The sequence below is a fragment of the Dermacentor variabilis genome, chromosome 3, assembly GCF_050947875.1.
Source record: "Dermacentor variabilis isolate Ectoservices chromosome 3, ASM5094787v1, whole genome shotgun sequence".
Lineage (NCBI taxonomy): Eukaryota > Metazoa > Arthropoda > Arachnida > Ixodida > Ixodidae > Dermacentor > Dermacentor variabilis.
The window spans coordinates 68,402,930-68,428,193 of record NC_134570.1 but is presented as its reverse complement, the minus strand read 5'-3'; the positions used below and the strand labels follow the sequence as shown (position 1 = coordinate 68,428,193).

The window sequence follows — 25,264 nt, the reverse complement described above, 5'->3', positions numbered from 1 at the left end:
AGCTAGTACCATAAACTTTCAGGATTCCTATATGCCGCACGTATATAGGACATCTTTTCACCATTCCTCCGCTTCGATCCTGCCACTGCGATATAAGATCGACGTTTGTGCCACTGGTTTCAAGATGAAGGCTGAACATCTAGGTACATTTTATAGGTGATCCTGATGTCACTGCTCAGCCAGAGGTAACATTTATTTTGAAGCAACTATCTTCTATTTCCTAGTTAGCCAAGCATTTACGTTAGCCGACCAAAGTCATTAAGCTGTGGGCGGATTCCAGATGGTTCAGCTCTCTTGCAGAGGTGAAGAGCAGGTCCACTGCGTTTATGTGGGTGGAGCTTCTTTGTAATTCTTAGGTTGCCACCGTTTATAGCGTTGGCAGAGCAGTAAATGCTGGCAATGGTAACAGCTCCAAAGCGCTCTCTTCCTTCCTATCTCTGCAATCTTTCCGCCCCTTCTCCTCCATAACCACACGGCTGACCGGTGTTCAGGTGTCAGCTGCGTGCTATACATGCGGCAAGCAGGCTTTCCTCTTCTCTGTCTACCATCCCCCCTCTCTCTTTAACAAACTAATTCGTGAAATGTTTTCTAAGTACTAGGTAAATAAATTGTTTGTTGGTGACTACTTCGCACAGTTCCTAAATTTCTCTGTCTACCATCCCCCCTCTCTCTTTAACAAACTAATTCGTGAAATGTTTTCTAAGTACTAGGTAAATAAATTGTTTGTTGGTGACTACGTCGCACAGTTCCTAATGCCGAGCGTTCCGAATAATGCGTGGCCGACAGACATAACCACCTTGTATTACGCTGCGTTATTAAAATGACCGGAACGGGTAGCTGAAACGCTATAAATTTCAAGTTTTAGTAATAAGTGCACCTGGTGGTTCTGCGAAGCGAACAGGACACCATTCCACGTCAGTCATACACACACATTAATATAACGGAACGAACAGAAAGAACGTAGACGATTTTTTTCTGTTACTGCTACAGATTGTCTAATTTTGAGCGTTGTTCCAATAATTATATCCGAATCCGGTCGATTACGAATACTCGGTAAACACGACCATCGAATATCAAATCAATTACCAAATGTTCAAATTTTTTAAAGAAGAAAATAGCTGGCGGATAAAAAAGGAAATACGCTGAAGCGGATGAAGGTGAAAGCCTGCCCGTTCACGAGACATTCATTACATTACTTGTAATTTTCATTCCAATGCGTTCTTGCTTCCTATTAGTTGTTTTTTCCCACGAAAAGTCGTGGGTTCGAGTGCCTTAATTAAATCTACCTTAACTAACCGTGCCTTAATTAACTCCGCCGAAATTAACACCAGAGGTAGTGGGTTCGAATGTCGTCCTTCACGACGTCAATTGGAATCCGACTTGAAAATATGATCGATTCGCCCATATATCCATGTTGGGCCGTGGATTCGAGTGCTTTGATCAACTTCGCGTTATTAACACCAAAGGTCGTGGGTTCGACTCAGGACCTTCACAGCGCCAATTGCAATACACCTTGGAGATACGGCCGGCTAGCCCATATATATCCAGGTGGGTTCGACTCCCACCAAAGGTCGAGGGCTCGATTCCCACAAAGCTCATGGGCGCGACTCTCGACGTTTGCGATGGCAATTAGAATCCAATTTGGAGATATGGCCGGTTCACGCATATCTCCAAGTGGGTTCAACTCCGACAAAAGGTCGTCTGTTCGAGTGTCATAATTACCTCTATCCTAATTAAGTGTACCTTGATTAACATTGACTTAATTAACACCATAGGTCATGTTGACGCTTCTTCGCCTCGGCTTCACGATTCTTAAAGAAATTGATTGCCTAATTTGCCTTAATTAACGCCCAAGATCGTGGGTCTGACTCCCACCAATGGTCGAGAATCCGACAGCCTATGAATGAGCCGTCTAAGGCTTTCTTAAAATCAGCGGATCCCACGCACTGTGGGAGTCGATTTAAGCGAAACTTTGTATGCTGCTTGCGTTGACTGACGATAATTAGCGATGATATCGGCGGCGAATCTGCAATTTCTTCAGCGTTTAGTCTAATACGAGAGTGGTGAGTTGTTAAACGTTACCTTGCGTGAACCACTGCTGTTTGTCTACGCAGTCTACAGAACACACAGGGAGACGTGTTTGCTTGACGCGTTGTTGTGCGTCATCGTTCAGAATTTCTGAGAGGGCTTAGCATCATCATTGGCTCACATGGCACATCGCCATCGTGGCAGATGTGTTAAACTTTGGTTATATTACGTAGTTGTACGTATTTCAATTATAGTTATAATTGTATGTATAGATTGTATATAAATGTACATCCACGGTCTGCACCATGTTTCGCTGTGTAGAGAAGACGCTCGTGTTTCAGGCGACGCTTATTTCGGGCCTGGGTGTCCTCGACGCTTTAATGCACGCTTTAGGGTCATTTTGTTGGCGCTGGTTTACGTGTTCCTTCTGCATACGTGGCCAGCACGCTGTTGAGACGCCAGCTCCAAGCGCTGTCTTCGGGCTATGGACAACTGCAATATTTACACTATATATCCAAGGAGGTCACACTATCACAGACTAAAATTGCAAAGGAAAGCAAGCAGAGTACGCGCATTACGCACAAACTGTGAAACGCTGCCGCGGCCGCTCCGGTCAGGATGGACGGATGGATAGATGCTGTGAGCGTCCCCCTCGGAACGGGGCGGTGGGTTACGCCACGAAGCTCTTGCTAATGACGCTAAATAGAATAGGAGATTGCCAACGCCTTCTTAAACAGGAACACACGACTAAAGCAGGTATGCATAATTTTAGATGATAGAGTAGAGCTGAATGCCCCTGCCGATATAGCTGAGGCTTTTAGCAGTCTTTTTCTTTCATAACAATTTACGTTTTCCTACACAGATCATCAGCATGAACCATCTACCTCATCGTTATTTTTTTTAGTTCCTACAACACCAGAAGAAATCACTGCTGTTATAAGTTATTTAAAAGTGGCAAGTGATGGAATTGATGAGGTGCACCCTGCTAACATTAAATTAATTGTGCACCTGATTTCAGACATACTTTCCTTTATTGTTAATTTATTGTTCGAGACTGGTTTATTTACTTCTGAATTTATGCATGGCGAAATCATCCCAGTTCTGAAAGAAGGCGACAGGTCATTATTACATAACTACATTTGCATACTACAGTTTGGTAAAATTATTGAGAAATAATTCAAATACGGCTAACCAAGTACCTTTGTAAATTTCATACGCGCTCTTCATGCCAGTTTGGTTCTCGCCATAGATATTCCAGAGTCGATACTTGAGCAGCTAAAAATATTAATCGAAGAGGGATTTCTCGCCGCCTCAGTTTTTATCGATCTAACGCAAACATTTGATAGCATAAATTCTAATATCCCATTCTCTAAGCTCGAAGCAATTTGCGTTTGCGGGCCCGCACTTTCATTACTGAAAAACTACTTACATAACAGAGTTCAAGTTGTTTCTATTTCTAATGCTTATTCACGACAGTGAATTACTAACATTGATGTGCCCCAAGCCCCTATCCTGGGGCCACTTCTGTTTTTTGTTTATATTAATTATTTACCTAATTGTCTTTCTTCCAGAAAATGGATTCTTTACGCAGATGACACCCCTGTATTCACAATTCATAAATATATCTCATCTCTCGTCAATAAGTTAAATGCTGACGGAAAATATCCTAAGGTGGTGTAATGTTATGTTATCTACTAATGCAACTAAAGCTAAATTTGTATTCTCTTCACATCAGCGAAGCATACCACCCATTCGACCTATCACTTTTGGTCCTCACTGCCTTCCTCCAAGCTTAGATTCATCTTTCCTTGGTGTTCTATTTGATTGTAATTTGAAATATCACAATCAGCTTACGGCATACGCATCTTAAAACACGCCCTTACTTCACACGTACCACATTGCTTTTCACTTTCACGTAATAGTCCACTCTCACATTACTTACGACATGATATGGGGGGGGGGGGAACAGCTGTAATACTCATATTGCGTCTCTCCAGACACTTCAGACCAAGTCATAAGAATCATTACTTGTAGTCCACGCTTTTCTAATACCAATTCCCTACTACATGAGAATAACTTCCTTACTATCTCTGGACTCACTAAACACAACCTAGGCATATTTTTCTACATATTTGTGAATAATGAGCTACCATCAATCACATTTTCACCATCTAAACTGATGATTCATAATATCAGCAGATTTACGTTGAATAAGAATTTTCTTTCACCAAGAGTCCGCACTAACGATGATAAACAGACCGTAGAATTCACTTCCATATCAATATGGAACACTCTTCCTTTCATAATGAAAAACGCAACATCTTTACACCAATTTAAAAAAGAACTAATACTGCATTTATTATTGAAAGATTAACGAGAAGGTTTATTGTATTCGGTTTTTGTTCGCGTTTTTCGCTTTGTTTTTCTTTTGTTGTTGTTGTTGTAAATAAACTCTTCGTACTTTCTTCACACACAATTTTTCCTGCTACCATGAGATATGCTAAACCTTGTTATTATTTGTAATCAATTATGTAATTTGCTCTGTAATCGTTCTTTTGTTGTTGCTTGCGCACTACCTTATTATATCCTACTGTTGCTTCGATATGTTAACTATCATAACTGTTCTTATACAGGAGGTACCGATACAGTCTGACTATGGGACTTCCTCCTGTATACTAAATACGTCTAATATCACCCAACTTCTAATAATAAATTCTAATTATACTACGTAAGGCCCTACCTATATTAAAGAAACACGAAGAATTCATATCGCCAAACTTTCTGAACACGTATTGGGAAATTTGTTTCTTACGCCTCCTTTGCTTGTCGTTTCCCTACTTTTCTTCCACAAACCTCTCAATAGCCTCTTACTAATCTCTATTGCCTACATGTTTGCTTTCCCCTAGCTCTCTATGCATCCAAGGGCTTCAAGTAGGCCAGAGTTGCCGAAATCGACCTCTGGGCAGATATCTTCCCATTCTAATAAAACATGCTCCATCATTTCCCTAGCCTTACCGCAGCAAGCACATGCTTCTTCTTCCTCGTTGTATCCCGCTTTATGAGTGCGTGTTCTAAGGCATCCTGATTTAGCATCGAAAAGTAAAGAGCTTCTCTTTAAGTTATCATAAATTGTTTCTTCCCTAAATTCGTCTTGTCCTCTTAAGTAGTCGCTCATGGCAGGTTTCCTTTCCTTGCCGCCACCCATGAGATTGTCTCAGCCTATCTGACTTCCCGCTTGACGTTCTTTGTTGCCGTATTTCTCACCATACGGGTCGCATACTTGCTTGTAAGCTTCCTAGTGCTTGTTCTCCACTGCGAATCACTGTTGAGAAATCAACGTGGACCGGAATGCACGGAGTCGAGCACCATCTGGTGCTGTCTCAGGAAACCCAGCGGCATGCGCGAGCAAGACCACAGCAGCGCCGGGAAGGTCGGGAGAAGAGGCAGCGAAAGCTTCTCTTTAAAAAAAGAAGTCGCAGTTTCGCCCGAAACGGCGAAGTATCGATTCAACTAAGCGGTGTCAGGCTGTCAGCCTTCGGCGCACCTAGAGTCTCTTCTTATCACAGGTTGTTTTAAAGATAAGGCTCACGCGGCCTTGATCAGCCGCGTCATACGCAGCCGCTGTCGGCTGCGTCGGCTGTCTAAAGAGGGACAGCAAACTCATAGCCTGCTTAAAACGAGACATGCTTACTCAACAGCTGCAAACTATTGTGCATAACTGACCTCATCAATGTGTTTGTTACAGAACTTGATCATCTATATAACAACCGCAATTCGTACGAAATTAATATTGGAAAAATTCGAATACTGAATTTTCGAATCGAGTACGAAAAGATTAGCAAGGACTGTTAGATTCGCGTTGAAAATTTATAATATTCACTCATTCTTACTACCTATACATAGTTGTTAACGTGAACTACAGATTTTCTGAGGCCAAGGAAATAAACATGGCAATTTTTGTATACGTACAGTCTATGCATACTCTCTATAGCCAAAGAATCTAATAGAAGCAAGAACAATCGACAAGTTTACGGGCCTTGTTATAAACTGTGGATCTTCAATTTCGCAAGGTCAGCTAGAGATTGCATGTATATATGGGGCAGGCTTCGTTCATTTGGCCGTGTTCTATGGTGTTGGGCTACTAAGCAGGAGGACGCGGGATCGAGTCCCGGCCATGGCGGCCGCATCTCGACAGGGGCGAAATGCGAAAGCACCCGTGTGCTTAGACTTAGGTGCACGTTAAAAAACCCCAGGTGGTCCAAATTTCTTGAGTCCGCCACTACGGTGTGCCTCACAATATGATCGTGGTTCTGGCACGTAAAAGCCCGTAACTTCTAAATTTGGCCGGAATGCCGGTCAGCATTTTTCAACCAACAGTTGCATTACCGCAGGAGGAAGTACGCTGCAATAGCTTATCACAAAACATCGCCCTAGCACTCCGTACAGATGGTTAACCAGCGAAGCTGAGACGTGCGGCCCCGGTGTTTATCACTGGGTAATCCCGACGGTTCATTAAACGATGGCTTGGTAGGCTGCCAGATCCTCGGTACGCAGTTGTTGTTTGCGATTGACTGCACGAGCCCGTTCTTGTGCCCGGCCTGCAGCATCGCACGGCGTAGACCTCTCGTTCTTGGTTCTGCTCGCGGCGATGCTGATCGAAAGCTACCTCCTCCCCTGGAGTACGCATGACGCGTCGCCTACCCATTTCGGAGCCGGAGAGAAACTGCTGCTCGCACTCTCAGCTGCGACAGGGAGCAACGACGTCACTACTGGCGCAGCCAATCGTGCGCCTCTTTCTCTTTCTTTTTTTCGCGCATGCGCATGGAGTAGCACCGGAGTAGTTTTCGGCGTACAGGCGACAGAGGGACAGCCGGACGACTCGGCTAGCTATATGCAGCTTCACTGTGAAAGGGGCAATCAATTCTTGGAAAATGTAAAGCTAGAAATTCGGCAAAAAATAGTACGACATCACCCGAACAGTGAGTGTATCGGCCAAAAAAAAAGTAGTTTTGCACAAAACCAAGAAATATAATTCAAAATTGGACGGAACACACACCACATTCCGTGCTGTTTTGAAGTCTTTCTTTGTTTTGAGCAAAACTGCGCGTTTACACAAAAGAATGTGTAACCAACTGGCACCCCCCCCCCCCCCCCCCCCAATCACAGCCTCACCACCAAAAACTTAGCGCCCTTTCGTCGTCGAATTTGGGTTTGTTCATTGAACCGTTTAGGAATGGCGTCGGCGCCACAGCAAAGGCCGTAAATTACACGTCTGCGTCCGGCCAGCAATTGCGATACTGATTCGATAAAGTAAGTTAAAAACTGTCGCTATAGCGTGATAAATGGGTGAGCTTACGATGCAGAAAACGAGCAGAATGAGGACGGTTTCCCGTGAAAACCTCATGGTCGTTCACAAGTAAATGCGAAACTTCTTCTTCGCGTCCTGGCCGGACGTCGATGACAGTGAAGAAGATGATGAAGTTGGTGGTGATCGTGATGATGACGATATGATGCGGTCAAATGATGTGAGGGGACGGGGCGGAGTAGTAGCAGAAAAAAATCAATTAGGAGAAAAAGGAAACTGACCACGCGGTAACAAAAGTAATGTTCGTGCGCGGTCGCCGAGAAGAACACGATGGCGTCAGTTGTGGAGAACTTTCGTAGTGCACTGACCACATCGCGTCCTGGAGGCACTGGGCCATCGTATGGATATTTTCTTGTGCCAGCTTTTTGAATATATGCCAGTTGTGGGCTCTAGGCGCTGTACATGAACCTTCTTGGGTTCTGGCGTGGAATCGCCGGACTTTAGTACGTGCCAAAGTTCCAATATATTCAGTGGCTTGGTGTGCGTAAGATTCGACCGACCGACCGACCGACCGACCGACCGACCGAACTAAACAAACAAACAAACAAACAAACAAACAAACAAACAAACAAACAAACAAACAAACAAACAAACAAACAAACAAATAAAAATTCAGTAGCGATATGGCGGTAAATGCGATAAAAATGCGTTACCATTACGTCGCACCTCTTTGAGATCCCAGATCAATGATTTATACCGCGTTCACTAGCTCATCACGAACCACCTCCTGCCTCTTCGAGGAGCGAAGTGAGGACTGGCGGCGGTCCACAGCAGACAACCGTAAATTCCACTACATTTATATTACCCGTATGCACACATACACCTTTACACATACACACACCCACACGCTCAGAAGTTCTCCCACCCTCTCTCTGCCTCTACCACGTGAGTGGCTTCCCACATTTCGTACACATGCACTGCTTTCCACTTTGGCACTCATAACGCTACTGCCTTAAATAATAAATAAACGTGAGCAGCTTTGTTTAAAGTTTGAAGCAGTGCCAGCGCATATGGAAGGCAACTCCGAACTTGATGCTGATATCATGATCGCAACACGTGAGCCTTGCTGTTTTATTGTTAAGTGTAGAAGCATGAGATCACGGACGTAGTTCCCTTTATAAACTTCCCTCAGGTACAATAAAGCGAATAGCAAAAGAAGGAAGCGGTTAATCATTTCCTTCGAATATTTTCGAAGTTACCAGGTATCCACTCCTTTCCATATATATATCAGTGCGTGCAAACACCCCGATTATTGGCCCAAGTCCTGCTGTGAGTACAAACCATATCTTCAATCTCCGTCATCTTCATAATCATCAACGTCGTCGTCGTCATCATCGGCTTTTACACAGTGAGAACGAGAGGAGAGAAGAAGAAGAAGAGGGAGAAGAAGAGGAAATGATCACGTCACGTAGGGGGGCTATCTACTTGATCGTAATGCACATCGTAAGTAAAAACCAATTTTCGACAACGCAAGACTGACATATGTTCTTTCCTACGTATGCTTACATTTGTAGGGGTGTGTATTCAGATAATTGCGAAATGTCGGACGTTCGCCTGTAATCGCAGGTGCCCAACATCGTTGGAGTCATCCGTTTCTCCTACGGTTTTCACCGGACCTCATCGGGTAAGTGCGCTGTACGGCATGCGATGATGTCAGTAGACTTACCAGTTCGGTGTTTCAAGAAGCGCAGCTCTCAAAGCTCGGCCCACAAGTGTACTCAATAACGACACGTTGTTTACGCTTAGCACTTATGCAAATGCACACTTTCCTTCATCGAAATACCGGCCATGTGTGCATTTGATCAAATCACACAATTGTAATGCGGGAAGGCCATTAAAGAACGCGTATGAGACACATGTCATGAAATGCGGCTGCAGGTGGATGCCACGAACGAATGCTCATATGCCAGCTATCTGTCCCCGACCCAGTTGATGCGACAGGATTTAGCATAAACACGAGCACACGTTGAATCGCCCACCGAAAAAAAATTGCTCTCCATCGTGAAAAAAAAATCATTTTCTCACCTAAAGAGAGATATTAAGTCACTGTGCATACGTAGGTTGCACTTTGGAACACATGTCGGCAAAATAATCGGAACTCACTCAGAGTCAGTAACAGAATATATCTTTGCTTAGGGATCAGTCGGACTCGTACTCACCCAAAGTTATCAGCTAGGGACCCCCTCACTCGGACTCAGGCTCACCAAAATTGTACTCAGCCGGGCTCGCTGAAACTCAGACTGACTGATCGGTCTGAATCTCGGTGAGTCTGAGTGGGTCGACTCATGAGTGAGTTTGATGGTCTATGGTTGCGAACCACTAATTTTTTTACACGTGTATGGAGGCTTGGTAAGTTACATAAAGAAGACAGGAAGACGAAGGTATGTGGCCCCGACGGCCAGCTCGCGAACAGCTCTACGTAACGACGTGTACTTTGACAGTTAAACAGCTCATAACTGTAAGTCGCGCATAAAAATTCAGTTGCATTGCGTAGAAACCGAATAATTAATTCAACCTCTACCGATAACTTTTTCTGCGGATAAGAAGGCGGGGTTGAAGATGGCTTGAAATCGTCGACGCCACACTTACCTGCTGGCGCCGGAGTATCGGCGCAAGATTTAATGTAATAAAATAAAAGGAAAGTTGAGATTTCATTTTTGTGCAATACGTTATTCGACCTTCTTTCTCCAAACAAATGTCAATAGACCGACGAAGGAATGTGTGTTTAAGAATGTTAACGAGGAGTGAGAAAGCAAGCTAGGAGATAACATTACGACACGCCGCCAGCCATGGCAAGACAGCTCACCGCGAAGCCCTCCTCCTCGCTTTATCTCTCAGTCATCCAAACACGTGACACCGTTCGTGGCGGATTAGTGCCGGTGTGCTGGTTTCCTGGTAGGTTCTAAGTGATGCGAACATGTTCGGGTGCTTTTTCCGACCGCTGTTGCGTACTCCAGGGTAGCGTACCGTACTGCTGCCGAGAAGTAGCGACGCCTGCCTATCGAAGCTCGCCGACATTACTTATTGGGTAGCGTGGCGTTGTCGGCGGGCTGCAGGCATCCGGTAGATCATGGCGACCAAGCAGGGGCGAGACGATTTGCTAGTGCGAAACTTGCACTGTTTATTCAAAGGTAGTTGAAAGAAAATAAGAAAAGCATGAAGTATGAAGTCTCAAGTAAGAAGTCTCTCAAAGTACATTTCGGAGCCCCTTAAATAGCTCTCTACAAGTGTGGGCGGGATCTTGCTTCCATCGATGACACGTGACAGGCACGGAGAGAGGGCCCCTCCTCCTGCAATACCAAGCACGGGGAGGAGAGGTCGATCCTCTCATCGACGAATCCGGGGAGAAGGTCGGGTGAATGACCCCTCCGGTGCACGTGGGCTCCGGTTCAGAAAGGTCGGGTGAATGACCCCTCCGGTGCACGTGGGCTCCGGCTCAGGTGTTAGGGTGAATGACCTGTCGCCACGTGGTGTCAGACGCGAACCCTAACACCGCCCTGCGCAGGTTTTCTACAGGTATACGTGGTTATGCGACATTGGTCATTTACTGCAACGCATACATTTATCGTCTTCGTTGCAACGTGGTAACGCGGCAACCGCACGTTTCTGTCGCAACCGTCCTAAGTTCACGAGGGCGTGCGCTGAGCGTGGCTAGCACCGCGACGTGGCAGACAATAAATCATACCGCGACATGACCAAGTGATGGAACGACTTTTGTTTGCTTCAAATTTTATGCTGTGACGCTTCCACCTATACTTTCTTTTTCCTTTCTCCGTGTATATTCATCCGTCGTAGGATAACAATCTGCCTCTAAGTATATCCAGCGTGGATCTCCATTGTCCATTTACTGTTTATTCCGCTTTCTTGTTTTCGCAGCGCGTTTCGGGCTCCTGCTCGACGCATTGCTCGGCGTCGAGTCCGTCGTCAATATCGTCAGTGACGTCGTAGTGATCCTGTTTCTTTGGAGAGCGGTAAGTCTGTCATGGTATTCTTGCAAATGTGCTAGACTGCCCCTGCAAAAGAACGACAACAAAATGTTCGCACTATATGGAAATTCTATAGACGCCTTTCTTTTTTCTTCAGCGAACTCCGAAGGTTGTCTACAGGAACAACCTGTAGACTAATGGCTTAAAGCTTATCTCGTCTCAAATAATGTCGATGGCCTTCGTAAATGCAAACCAGTCGTCCGTAAAACACGAACTACTCTAACACAACCATTTTAGTATGGACAGCATGTGTCGAACAGTGTCCACAAACAACGTGCGAAGTCTTATCAAGGCGAAGCAACGAAAATTGTAGACACCTGGCGAAAATGTGTATCTTAAGAACTTCCAGTATCAGTGCGAAAGAATGCCAGTGACAACATAGCTTGAAGGTTGCACGGGCTAACGTGCTGTTTCACCAATCACGACTCACCGATAATTTTTCGTACTTATTGTTATTACGTTTCCATAAATGCAGGAGAAGGCGGGCGAGAAAACCGTGAGTAAATGATCTTTTTAATTATTATTATTATTATTATTATTATTATTATTATACATATTACTATAGAAGCTATCTAGTGACGCGTTCTTGTGCTCTAACATTTTTTTCGACACTGAGAAGTCGACATTCTGTTGTACTAAACATGCGCGACTCAAGAGAACGTACATTTGTATTATGTGGCAGGATAGTGAAGCAGCTGAATGACTGACATTTCGTATAGACCCTCTATGTGAGGAAATAATAGCATGCTGGAGCCGTATTATAGGAAGAATTCTTTTTTATTTCGATTCCATGCTTTCCTTATCATTTGTCGCAGCGAGTGGCTGATACTGGCGATAGCGGAGACCTGGCGTCACGCCAGCCGACGACAAAGCGCAACAGGGGGGGAAAATTAAACAAAAAAGAAACGAATATTCTTACATTTCATTTAATTTTGTTTCATTTATATTTACCTTCAAGGATTCACAACACGAGGGAAGGAGGCAGGCACGAGCGAAAAGAGAAAAGCAGCCGCAAGTAAAATGGACAGATATACAAAGAAGTACAACAATAATCAAGCAGTTGAACTCTGGTAGTATATGAATGAATGTCAGTTAAATATGTCAAGTGGTGTAGCATGAATGCCGGAGGGGTCACCTAGTAGTACAATATTTCGGGTAAGGCGGTTCCAATCAACACAATATTTCGGCAATAAAATTCAGAATAAGTTACAGTTTGCCATCTTGGCACACATACCTTCTACGCATGGTCAATACGAAGAAGACAATACGTGGTGACTTTATGGAAAGCGTTTGAAGGTAGTGATTTCGATAAAAATGCTTTGTGGAACAAACCGAGGTGAAACAACTGCAGGCGTGTTGCTAGTGTGGACAGGTTAAGCTCCGACTTGATGTAGGTTACAGTGGGCGTGTGTTGTAGTCTGATCATATGAAACGTGCTCAGCGATCTCGTGCTGCTTTTTTTGTTGTTTAGTTAACCTGACACTAGCCGGATCCCAGATAGTTGCAACGCATTGAAGATGCGGGCGAGTGTATCTATAGTGCACAGTAACTATTTTTAACGGAAGTATTGCTAAGGCGAAAGCTTCGTCTGATACATTCTACCTTTCGGTTAGCGTTTGCATTGATTGAATCTATGTGATCCTTCCACGTTAGGTTACTGGCAATGATAACACACAACTATTTGAATAATCGGACAGAGGAAAAGGGAACTTTTAACTTGAAATGGCAGAGGAATATGCAACTTGAATTCAATGATAATGTGACACTTAAAAGGCACAGATCTAGCAAACCGCTTTAATGAGTACTTTACGAACCCTGTGTCTAGCGTTCGCGACATTGAGGCTGCCCGTTCTCTAGGCGTGGCTAACCTGGAAAGTGAATTATTTCGACCTAGAACTCCAGATGAAGTGTACGCTATTTTTATGTATCTGAAAAATGCCCAAGCACGCGATTTTGAGGAGCTACACCTAAAGCCGATTGACAGAGAAAGAGAGATGCAAACGAGAGAAAGGCAGGGAGGGTAACCAGACTTAAAACCTCCGGTTTGCTACCCTGCACTTGGGGAAGGGAAAGGGCAAGTAAAGACGGAAAGAAGAGCGTGACAAAAATAAAAGCGCGAGAGAAAAATATGAAAAGGGACGAAATGAGGTCATTACAGTCTTTCTAATAGGCCACTGTCACGTAGAAAAGTCAACAAAGCCTTGACCGACTTTCGCTGCGACGAAAGTTCACGTCGGCATTCTAAAGCTGACTGTTCTTAAAGTGGCCTGTCGTCAAGGCGTGCCAACGCAGTCGCTAGTGACAGCCGGTGCGCGCTGTATTGAGGACAGTGGGAAAGCACGTGTTCGATAGTCTCCTCGCCGCCGCAGTGTCTGCAAGCCGCGCTGTCGTCCATACCGACTCGGAAGGCAAAGGATCTTGTGTAGGCGACACCAAGCCACAGTCGGCAAAGTACTGCTGTTTCGAGTCGAGAGAGTCCAGATGGGGGTCGAAGTCGAAGGGATGGGTCCAGTAGGTGTAGACGTGTATGCTTTAAGCTTGGTGTGTTCCATAAATTTTGATGGCTTCATTCGCAAGCACACGAATTTTCGTTGCAGCGTCTGTTCTTGAGATTGGAATGGAGTCTTGCAAGCCCTCTTCATGTGCAGATCGTGCTGCTGCGTCGGCATGTTCATTGCCCATTATGCCACAGTGGCTTGGAAACCACTGCAACGTGATGTCGTGTCCCTGCTCGACGAGGTGGTGGAGCAGCAGTCTGATTTCTAGAACTAGTTGCTCGTGGGGTCCTCGGCGTAAGGCAGAAACCAAACAATGAAGAGCAGCCTTGGAGTCAGTGAGCACGCTCCATTTCTTGGGTAGTTCGTCAGAAATTACACGAAGTGCACAACGAATAGCAGCAAGCTCCGCGGCAGTCGACGTAGTCTAGTGAGATAGTCGAATCTTTATGGTGGAAGGTTTTGCAGGAAAGATCACCGATCCTGCAGACCCATTCTCCGTGGTTGCAGCGTCAGTATGTAGATGATGTTGATCGTTCTACGTCTCGTACAGCAAGAGCAGTGAAAGCCGCTTGAGTGCTGGAGACGAGAGTGCTGGAGCCGATTGAATTTGTTATCGACATCATCCTCCCAGTGCTCACCCACGTATACGTTTGTCTACTGAAGGATTTACCTCTGACATGCAATGTGCAAAGGCTTCTATGTTGTTTAAATGTGGTGACATAAACAGCCTTTCTAATTATCGGCCTGTGTCAGTACTTTCAATAGCTTTAAAATGACTCGAGAAAATCATGTGTGTGAGAAGGTTGTGTCAATTTGCGAGAAACATTCTCTGTTAACTGAGCATTAATCCGGATTTCGTCGAGGCATGTCAGCAGAAATGGTTCTGTTGAAGCCAGAAGACCTCACACTGACAGGGTTTGAGGAAAAAAAACACTTAGCGAGTTTGTGGATTTCTCCAAAACATTCGATATGACTAAGCATATCACGTTGTTCATGAAATTATAGCATTGCGGTTTTCGCCCTTTGCCTCTTCAGCTTCTTAAGACTTACTTAAAAAAACAATGTACTTTCTATTATATACATTGAGTTAATAAATATTAGCGATGAAGCCCAACTTATAATTTATGCTCATGATACAGCCCTTTCGTTCCAGTCATGTTGCATGCAAAAGCTGACACAATTAGCAAACGCCTCATTGCGTAATGTATTCTTGTGGTCGAAAGCAAACTCATCAGATATAAACACACATAACAACGGCAATACTGTTTACTCCTGTACAAAAACAGGTAAATCGTGATTTAGAAACCTTCCTTGGACAGGAAAGAATTGATACTGCAGCTAGTATGAAAACACTGGGGTTCAATGAACATTTACGTTGGGATGAACACATTGAAAGCGTAACGGCAAATATGGCAAGAGCGTGTGGTATACTTCGTAAACTGCGCGACACTCTTCCCCCCAAAAAGGAAGCTACTGCTTTGCAATTCTATATTCGCTTCTCATGCAAACTACTGCTGCATTGTGTGGGGAACGATGTCCAAAAAAAAGTTAAGTAGGCTATCTGTCTTACGAAAACAAAAAGCTTTGCGACACGTCGCCCAGGTTGCGCATGACGCTCACATGGGACATCTATTTTCGATACTCACCGTTCTTCCCTTTTATCAGGCGTATGATTTCAATCTGGCAATAAAATACGTGACTAGCGTAAGAGGCAATGACAGTAAGTTTCTTAGGCTTTGCAAGTTAGAAAAACCGGGTGAAGTTCAGTACGACATTCGAAATCGCGAAATATTTATGGTTCCTTTTTCATGGACTGACCAAAGCCGTAATAGATTGGAATGAAGAATGCCGATGGCACTCAACAGATTTTCGAAAAAGGATATCGATATAAGACAATTACCCTGCAGAAATTAAAAGGACACTATACTAACTGCGAACCAAAAATATGCCAAAGATGGCAGACTCTGATTACCAATATATGACTCCTATTACCGTAACAGCCGCTGGAATCGCTACTTTGATTAACATTCTCAAAATATCGACTAGTTCCGGATTTGATGGCACCAACACGAAAATCCTAAAGCATACAGTAGTCCCTTCCAGTACAATCCTTAGTCATATATTTCAGCAGTCACTGTCAACAGGGGAGCTGCCGAATGATTGGAAAGTCGGCAAAATCATGCCCATTTTCAAGTCAGGTGACAAGAGCGATGTGAGTAATTACCGTCCCATATCACTAACTAGCGTTCCCTGCAAGTTACTCGAACACATCATTTTTTGGTAATGTCGTCCATCACTTACAATGTAATAACTTCTTTTTCAAACATCAGCATGTATTCAGAAAAGGCCTTTCATGTCGGACACAACTAATTGAATTCACTGCGGATCTTTTTCAAAATAAGGACGACAATGCTCAGAATGACTCAATATTCATCGGCTTCTCTAAAGCATTTGATCGTGTGGCTCACTGTGGCCTCATTTCTAAACTCTCTTGCTTAAACGTTGACGAACTAACAATTTCTTGGATTAGAAGCTTTTGGTCTTTTCGAAAGTAGTCCACTGTCATTGACCAGTACTCTTCCCCTTTCAGTAACGTAACATCAGACTACCTCAGGGAAGTGTCCTTGGACCCTTACGCTTCCTGATTTTCATCAATGACTTGCCATTTAAAATTACATCCAATGTTCGACTATTCGCAGATGACTGCGTTATCTACCGTCAAATCCGCTCCCCCGCTGATCATATTGCTCTTCAACAGGACCTTCAATGTGTCACTAACTGGTATTTGGATTGGCAAATGACCCTAAACACTAACAAATACTATCTAATGACATTTACTCGCAAAAAGTCCTACTCTACTTTCAGTTACTCACTTGGCAATAGTATCGTCGCTCGCACATCTTCATACAAGTACCTTGGAATTATTCTAGCACCTAGCCTTTCATGGTCATCCCACATTGAGAAGATAACGGCTAAAGCATCGCGCACTCTAGGATATAAAAAACGTATTCTCGCAGCGCTCCTTCCCTAACTAGAAAGATAGCCTACCAAACATTACTGCAACCGCAGCTCGAATTCGCAGCTTCTTTATGGTAACCTCAACAGGCATATCTAATCCATCTTCTCGAGTCGATCCGAAACTGTGCTGCACGGTTCATTGCCAGAGATTATAGCCCATTTTCGAGTGTAACTAACATCAAGTTGTCGTTGTCGCTTTCAACTTTGAAATAGCGCAGGGATATAGCATTACTTTGTCTTCTGCACAAAATCGTGCATAATGTACGCCCATCTACTTTACCACTCGTTCGTCTCTCCCGCACATCTAGACGTCTGCATAAGCATCTCAGTTTCCTATGCATCTTCGGTCACACCAGTGCATTCAACTGCTCAGCTTTGCCACGTGCGATTGCACTGTGGAATGGTCTTCCTGATAACATCGCTTACATTAACGACCAATTAACCTTCAGACAAAAAATCAGCGCATATTTGGCTAGTACTTAGCTAAAAACAAGCATTTCTTTAGTTTTGCTACTTTTACCTTCATTGTTATTTATTTATGTAAGCATTCGTTCTAAGGTTGTTTGCTTTACTGTATACTGAAAAGCTAACTACTGTTTGTTTACCTTCCTTTATTTTTATCTTTGTTTATTTCGCGTTCTTTGTTTATTATTTTATTCTCGTTCTGTTCACATTTTTGTAACAAAAACTATGTTTTTGCTCCACAATTCTTATCTGTACCGCCCCCCTCGCGCAATACTACTTCTGTAGCCTGTGAGGTATATGAAATCAAATAACAGACAGGTGCATATGTCACAAATGCGAGTTCTCTGCAAAACACTTTCTTTTATTCTCTGTGAAATTATCAAAATGAAACATGTACGTTGCATTCAAATTGCGTCGCTTATTCGAATGTATTTAAATGTGTACCAATAAAATGTTTCGTATACACACATGTTCGTATGCCTCTTGATACATGTGTATGTGTGTGTGTTTTTACATCTTGCTTTTCATCGGTTGTTCGATACATGTTAAAAACGTTTATATGCGATTGTGATATGTGCATTGTGTTTGACATAGTATTGTTGATATCAATCTGTTGTACTAGGTTATAATTACGCGTAGAAATTATGATTCCAGTGTAAACACATGTTCATGTTATCTTATATTTAGTTACTACCAATGCCAGATATCATGTATGTTTCATAAATATTATGTATGTGTTTTTCATTGCCAAATACAATCAGGGCCAGAGGCTTTGTCAAGCTGCTGGAAAGTAGCTTTTTGCTTCATTCCCGGGATTTTGCTTCTTTGTAAGAACTGAATGCGATATAAACTGTCTGTCTGTCTGTCTGTCTGTCTGTCTGTCTGTCTGTCTGTCTGTCTGTCTGTCTGTCTGTCTGTCTGTCCGTCCGTCCGTCCGTCCGTCCGTCCGTCTGTCTGTCTGTCTGTCTGTCTGTCTGTCTGTCTGTCTGTCTGTCTGTCTGTCTGTCTGTCTGTCTGTCTACTTGTCTGTCTGCCTGTCTGCCTACTTGTCTGCCTGTCTGCCTGTCTGCCTACTTGTCTGTCTGTCTGTCTGTCTGTCTGTCTGTCTGTCTGTCTGTCTGTCTGTCCGTCTCCGTCCGTCCGTCCGTCCGTCCGTCTGTCTGTCTGTCTGTCTGTCTGTCTGTCTGTCTGTCTGTCTGTCTGTCTGTCTGTCTGTCTGTCTGTCTGTCCGTCCGTCTGTCTGTCTGTCTGTCTGTCTGTCTGTCTGTCTGTCTACTTGTCTGTCTGCCTGTCTGCCTACTTGTCTGCCTGTCTGCCTACTTGTCTGCCTGTCTGTCTGTCTGTCTGTCTGTCTGTCTACTCTACTTGTCTGTCTGCCTGTCTGCCTACTTGTCTCTCTGTCTGTCTGTCTGTCTGTCTGTCTGTATGTCTGCCTACTTGTCTGTCTGCCTATCTGCCTACTTGTCTGTCTGTCTGTCTGTCTGTCTGTCTGTCTGTCTGTCTGTCTGTCTGTCTGTCTGTCTGTCTGTCTGTCTGTCTGTCTGTCTGTCTGTCTGTCTGTCTGCCTTCCTGTCTGTCTGCCTTCTTGTCTGTCTGTCTGTCTGTCTGTCTGTCTGTCTGTCTGTCTGTGAGCGTGCCTTGGGCACGTTGATGAAGTGCGAGACACATTTAGATACATTTAAATCCATTTCACATTTGTTGCACCACTTAAGAATGGCATGCAAATTGTGTTGAAGACTAGCGACATCGTCCCCATTCGTGTTAATGATGTCAAGACATGGTATATACGGCTCTTGAATCGTCACGTTTGAGAGCGCTTGCGTGTGAAACCTAGTGGTTACAATAGCAGTTTGTCAAGTGGAATGTTTTCTTAACCGATATTGTCCGTCGGGTAATGTCAAGAAAACGTTCTTTTATGACAGGTTCTTTATCTAAATTGAAAGCTTTCGTAGGCACACTTGCGTTTGCGCGGGAGTTAGAAAAAAAAATGATTATCTCGTTTTCGTGGCCGGCAAGGATTCAGCTGTATGCAAATAGAGAAACGTGAGAACGTTATCCGCACATTCTCGTTTGTATTGACGTGACATCACGGACGCAACGTCGCCTTCTTACCCGCCATCTTTACAACGCGGCTGATTAGGCAGAATGCGATGACGGTCAGCAAGTGTGAAACAACATGGCGGCAGTAATCACCTCAGTGCATAAACCTCCTGCAATAGCGAAGCCAGTTGACGACAATGCAGTGAACAGAAAACTTTGTTTTCTTTTTCTTGTTTTTCTTAATTTTTTTTACGCCTTTCAGACATCGCCTCAAGGACTGCTCCCCCCATTCGAAAAATGGCTAAAGGTAACCCGACTGTCTCGCTATTAATGTATACACACGCTAAAAAAATAAATAAATAAACAACAACAACAACAACAACAACAAAGAAGCAAAATTCTAAATACACTGGAGCTTGATGGCTGCAAAAGATACAGCAAAAATCTGTCATAAACTCAATATATTTGACTATACACATAGATAACCCGTGTTTGTTCGAGCCACAAGGCATGGCAGTAATAACGGAACCATGCTACTGCGGTGCTGTTACTTTTTGCGCTCCCATTCATTTGTCTTACGGCGGAACCACCACCTGCGACATTACAAGAATTTGCAGGACTTAAGCGATGGATTTTTAAAAATGCAGAGAAATTGGGCAAGAAGTAATTGTTACTACACAGTATCCTAGCCACTGTATTAATTTTGTTTCCTTTTTTTTTCGGCTGAGCAATTAGTCAAGAAAACACTGATGTTGGTCTGAAATCTGATAGGCCAAAAGCTCGACCGTATAAGGCTTTTAATGCTTTGGCGACAAGCTCAGTGGTCGATCCGAGACACGAGGGATTCTTGGAACTTTCAGAGCACGGAAATTATCAAGCAGGAAAAAAATAAAAAATAAATGTAAGTCTGACGGAGGCTTTTAAAGCTTAAGAATAGTACCGCACGCAATTTTCGAAAGAAGACATACATGACGTAGTCGAGTTTTTATTTTTCATTTTCTTTACTCGAAGGTCTTAGACCTCGAAACCCTCGGAAGATATACAGGCAAAGCTAAGCGCGCCCAAAACAATTCCCTAAAGGAGCATCTCTACGAACGAGTTTCAGTTTTGGTTTTCATTTAGGTACAGGTGTGTGTATGTGCGGACGCAGAAGGTGGTCACGTGAGAGCATAACTTTGTGACGTTATGGCACTCACTCTGGGTCGCTCGCTCATCTGCTATGCTGCTACGCATCGGGCAGCGCAAAGTGTAGCAGACATTTAAGGCCCACAAACATCCACATTATGTCGCATAGCGTATACCTAGAGCAGACGACTAGCTTCCCATCCAGAAGAATGCGTACACACCAGGTTCTTGAAGTGCAATGAAAATAAATTCGTGGCGAAAAATTGCCTTTAGAATATTGTACTTAGCGGGTCGAGAGTGTAGACTACGCTGACCATGGATAGCATGTCGCCCTCTGAGCTGTAACTCAGTAAATGTATATCGGGACCGTGTATGGTGCAGTGGAACTTGTGCCCGTTGATGTCAATGTTCGGCGATCTAGAGCGTTTAACGCGGCTTTTGGCTTACAACGGGCCTAAAGTTTCGGTGCCTGGTGGTTGCGAGATATACGTACCTATTTGAAGCCTGGTGGATGCAATAGATGTAACACTTTGAAGACTTGTCGTTTACTCTTCCCACCTGTCTCACAATGCGTCCTGATTATAAGCCTCATGGAGTCTACTTCCAGGCAGCAGTAACTCTCTAGCTGTGCCGCGATGTCTGCGTATAGAGTGAAGTGTTAGTCGGAGCGCATTTTGCTTCCTCGCAGCAGATCAAGCGCCTCTCCAACATGGCGATGCCAAATATGCCGGACAAGATAATTATCCTCAAGACCAGTACGAGCATGCAGCTTCTAAAAACCTGTCTCTCTCTTCAAATAAGCATAAAGAACGAGAGTTCCACGAAAAGCTTCTCTTTTTCTTGTCGCGGTCGAAAGCGATGCTGTTGAAGATAGAGGCAACTATTTGTTCCTGGTCGTTAAATTGTACTGACCACATGAAACCTCTTAATTTATGAACATCTAATTTCATTCTCTACTGAATGGTGAATTTTCTTATGGTGAGTTTCACTTTTTTTTCTCGATCATAATAAAGTTTGCTTTTGGAAGAAAATTATGCGCTTCACAGAACTAATTCAGGCTGGTGACCCAACGAAGCATGTAAAAAAAAAAATACTTCAAGGTTGGGCCTGGTGAACGCAGGGAAAGATGCCGCGCGTTCTCGGCGCCTCCGTGGCGTGGAACACCGCCGCAATGCTGCTCTGCTGCGGAGCCAACTTGGTCGGACTGCGATGCCCGCCCAAGTGGGTAAGTGTTTTCGAATGGCATATTTCAAAGCAAGCCTATTCAACCTGACTCGGCTACACTCTGCACGGTCTAGGGTTCCTCGTCCTTCGGGTAAACCTGATGAAACCTGATTTTCGCACCTCGCAAAAGATTTATGAAAATCAGGTTACAACCTTATTTTTATTTCCTTATATATATATATATATATATATATATATATATATATATATATATATATATATATATATATATATATATACAGGAGAAATACAGGAAATGGAAAAAATACAGGAAATGGAAGCATATATTTTAGCAATGCAACACAATGCTTTGCTGGAACCGAACATAATAAGCATAGCTCGATATGCGACACAAATCACTGATGGAGGTGTGCAGCAAGAAGGCCTAAGTATGGTTGTGAAACGACTTCATTCTTAAGTTTGCTCCATTCTGTTATTGTCCTAGCAAAAAAGCTAATACTTGAACGCGTCATTCCGGGCGCAGAAAGGACTTATTTGCAGTGCCTGTCTCTACCTTGTGGCATATGCTGTAGAGTAGAGGAAGAAAGTATCTGCGATATGTGCACCTCAAGCTTTAACCAAGTGAAAAAAAATTTAAACCCGGAAATACGATTCTGCACGATATCTGCCTTTTCGTGAAGGACGTAAAAACTTGCAGGTGTTGCAACACCAATGAACGCACAGCACCTTTTTTTAAACAAGTCGTCAATATATATCGGATCAATAATACGTGAATGCCGGGGCGTCTCCCTCGTTTTTGCCTGAAGCTCAAGCGAAAGCTTGCACGTATAAACATATAATGTATTCAGCGCCTGCCGACGTTGAAGGAACGAAAGCTTGGTGATTTTTTTAAATAGCCGCGTTTACAAGAATACCACAATGAAACATTGCATCCCATTTCCCGCACGTCGCAACATGTAAGCGGCGGTACTAGGACGCGAAGAGAGCAGCGCTGACGTTGCTGTGAATTGCGATATGCAGCTGTGACGTTGAGATGATGTGTTGGACTTTTTCCCAATGAAGTACATTAAAATAAAGGTGGCCGGTTCGTCTAGTTGATATTTAATTAATATTGTGGCATGAGCGTATGTTGGGAAGCAGTGAAAGCGAAAGGGCAGCGGACAAGGACGAAATGCTCGACATGTCTATGGCGGGCACAGAAGTGACTCCGATGCATAGAGTGATATATGTTAAGAAGATCGCGTAAGATGAGGAAAAGCATCACCTCTCGTGCGAACCACGCCCGAGTGACATACTTGCTGCACTTTCTTTTTCTTTGATTAAAAATATGCAGAGAACGTGGTGAACGAAGCATCGCAAAACCGGCGTGCATTTGTTGCTTTTGTTACTGTGGTTCTTGTAGAAGTATTAATACCGCCCAACCACGAGGATTTCTAGAGATGAGTACGTCACATGATTAGCGAGCAGTTCTCTATCAAAACGTGCTGTGGGTGATTTCGCTTGTCTCAAAAAGTACGCGTGTGCCCGAAGAGATAGAACTGCTTGTCTTTATAGTTTGTACAACTTACCAGAAAAATCGGGGACCTTTATTCTACCAGAAAGCAAAACCCCCAATTTCTCCTCTGTTTTCCTCTTTCACAATAGCAATGAACTTTTAAACTCCGAATTTAAAATCAAAACATGTAAACCCGAAAACGAAAAACCTTATGACTACACCTAATACCTCACGCACACGGCACCCTTTCGATTGCGTTCGAGCCCTATTGATATTGAGCTGCTTGCTTGCGATTTATTTATTTATTTATTTATTTATTTATTTATTTATTTATTTATTTATTTATTTATTACATACTGCGGACCATTCGGTCCAAGCAGAGGGGCGATAGGATACATACAAACAATAGTGAACGAATCAGGAACAAGCATGTATAAATTTATACAATTTTAGTCTCAGTGTGTACGTAAACCGTCGTTACGATCCGATATTGGTCTGGTGAAAAAAGAAAATTTCCACGTATCAGTTTGAGCATAACAGTTTGTCAGTGAGTCAGAATGATACTGTCTTGTGTGCCGTGTTATAGCAGGCGTTGTGTAAGTCGATGGTTTCCTTTCGAGCTTGTTTTGAGAAGGAGGGAAAGGAGTTCAAGCCTCAACTGCTTTCAGCGTGATTCACGAGAAGGTACAGAATTTTCTGACATAATTTCCGAAGGAGAGTCCAGCCTTGCGAAATCATCAAACATAAACCTAGCTGTTCTTTTTTGTATTCTTTCAAGATGCCTGATATTGAACTTAGTGTAAGGATCCCGTGATATACATGCATACTCTAACTTTAGTCTAATAGGTGAAAAATGACAGTAATTTTGCACTAGGAGGGTCATTTTTCAGTTTGTGTCTTACGAAACAGAGTTTGCGGAAAGCAGAACATCAAATATCATATGTTCCACGACAACGTGGAAGTCAAAGTAACACCTAAGTATCTGTAGCTGTTGGTCTCACGCAGTGCGGAAGAACCTAGTGCATAAGAAAAACGTAGTGTTTGTTTATGAGTAATGCGAGAAAAAATACGGATTTCTCAGCGTTTATAAACATCCCCCATTCATTACGCCACTTCAATCTGTTGTTTAGATCCCTGTAGAGGACAATCTGATCATTCTGGCAAATTGTATCACTGTGCAAAATACAATCACCCGCAAACAATATAATTTACACACCGGGAGTTATGTATTTAACGATGTCATTCATATACACTATAAAGAGCAAAGGCCTCAAGACACTGCCTTCCGGCACCCTTTACGTGGGTGGAAGAGTGGCTGAGCTATGTTCACCAATTATAAGGTAGAGAGAGCGTTTGGTCAGACCAACAATAATCCCGTTTTTCAAAATGTCAGGTATGCCAATCATTCTAAGTTTCAACAATAATTTGTTGTGCGAAACCTTATCGAAGGCTTTGGTGCAATCTAAGAATATTACATTCATTTGGTCATCATTGTCGGGAGATAAAGCAAACGAGTGAATCACTGATGCCAAGTGTGTTACAGTCGAGCAACTCTTCCTAGAGCAAGGCCGAAACTCCGTGAGCGCCTTGTTTTCAGCGAAGAATTCCTTCATATAGTTTCACACAATGTGCTCCGAGAATTCGCAGCATTGTGATGTCAGAAAAATGAGACGATAATTTTGTAATCTAAATCGATCCCCCTTTTTGAATATTGGAACAATTCGGGCCACCCTCCAGTTATCCGGCAGCAGTCCCGACAGCATTGAAGGAGAACAAAAATTTTTTACAAGAAAGCATGGCATTAAATTCGGGATATCGTCTTATAAAAACGTTCGGGATTTCTTCAGGGCCACAGAAACCCTCTTCTTGGTTGTCTTATGAAGTTTGCGCAAAGGAACCAATCACGATTGCAAAATTCGACCCCGATCGGGCTTAATCGCGATCAAAAATGCCGTGTAATACCGGTATAAATGAGGAAGCGTACACCCATAGACGTATATCGGGAATACAGTGGCGTGGCTTAATTCGAAACCATTGTGAGTTTCGGACATTGTTAGAG

At 43.5% G+C, this 25,264-nt stretch overlaps 1 protein-coding gene across 1 annotated transcript in view; it reads right to left on the bottom strand.

The window, feature by feature from the left end:
- Nucleotides 1-25,264, bottom strand: part of LOC142575827 (uncharacterized) — a 43,947-nt gene that overhangs the window by 11,558 nt on the left and 7,125 nt on the right. The gene's annotated exons all lie outside the window — the stretch shown is intronic.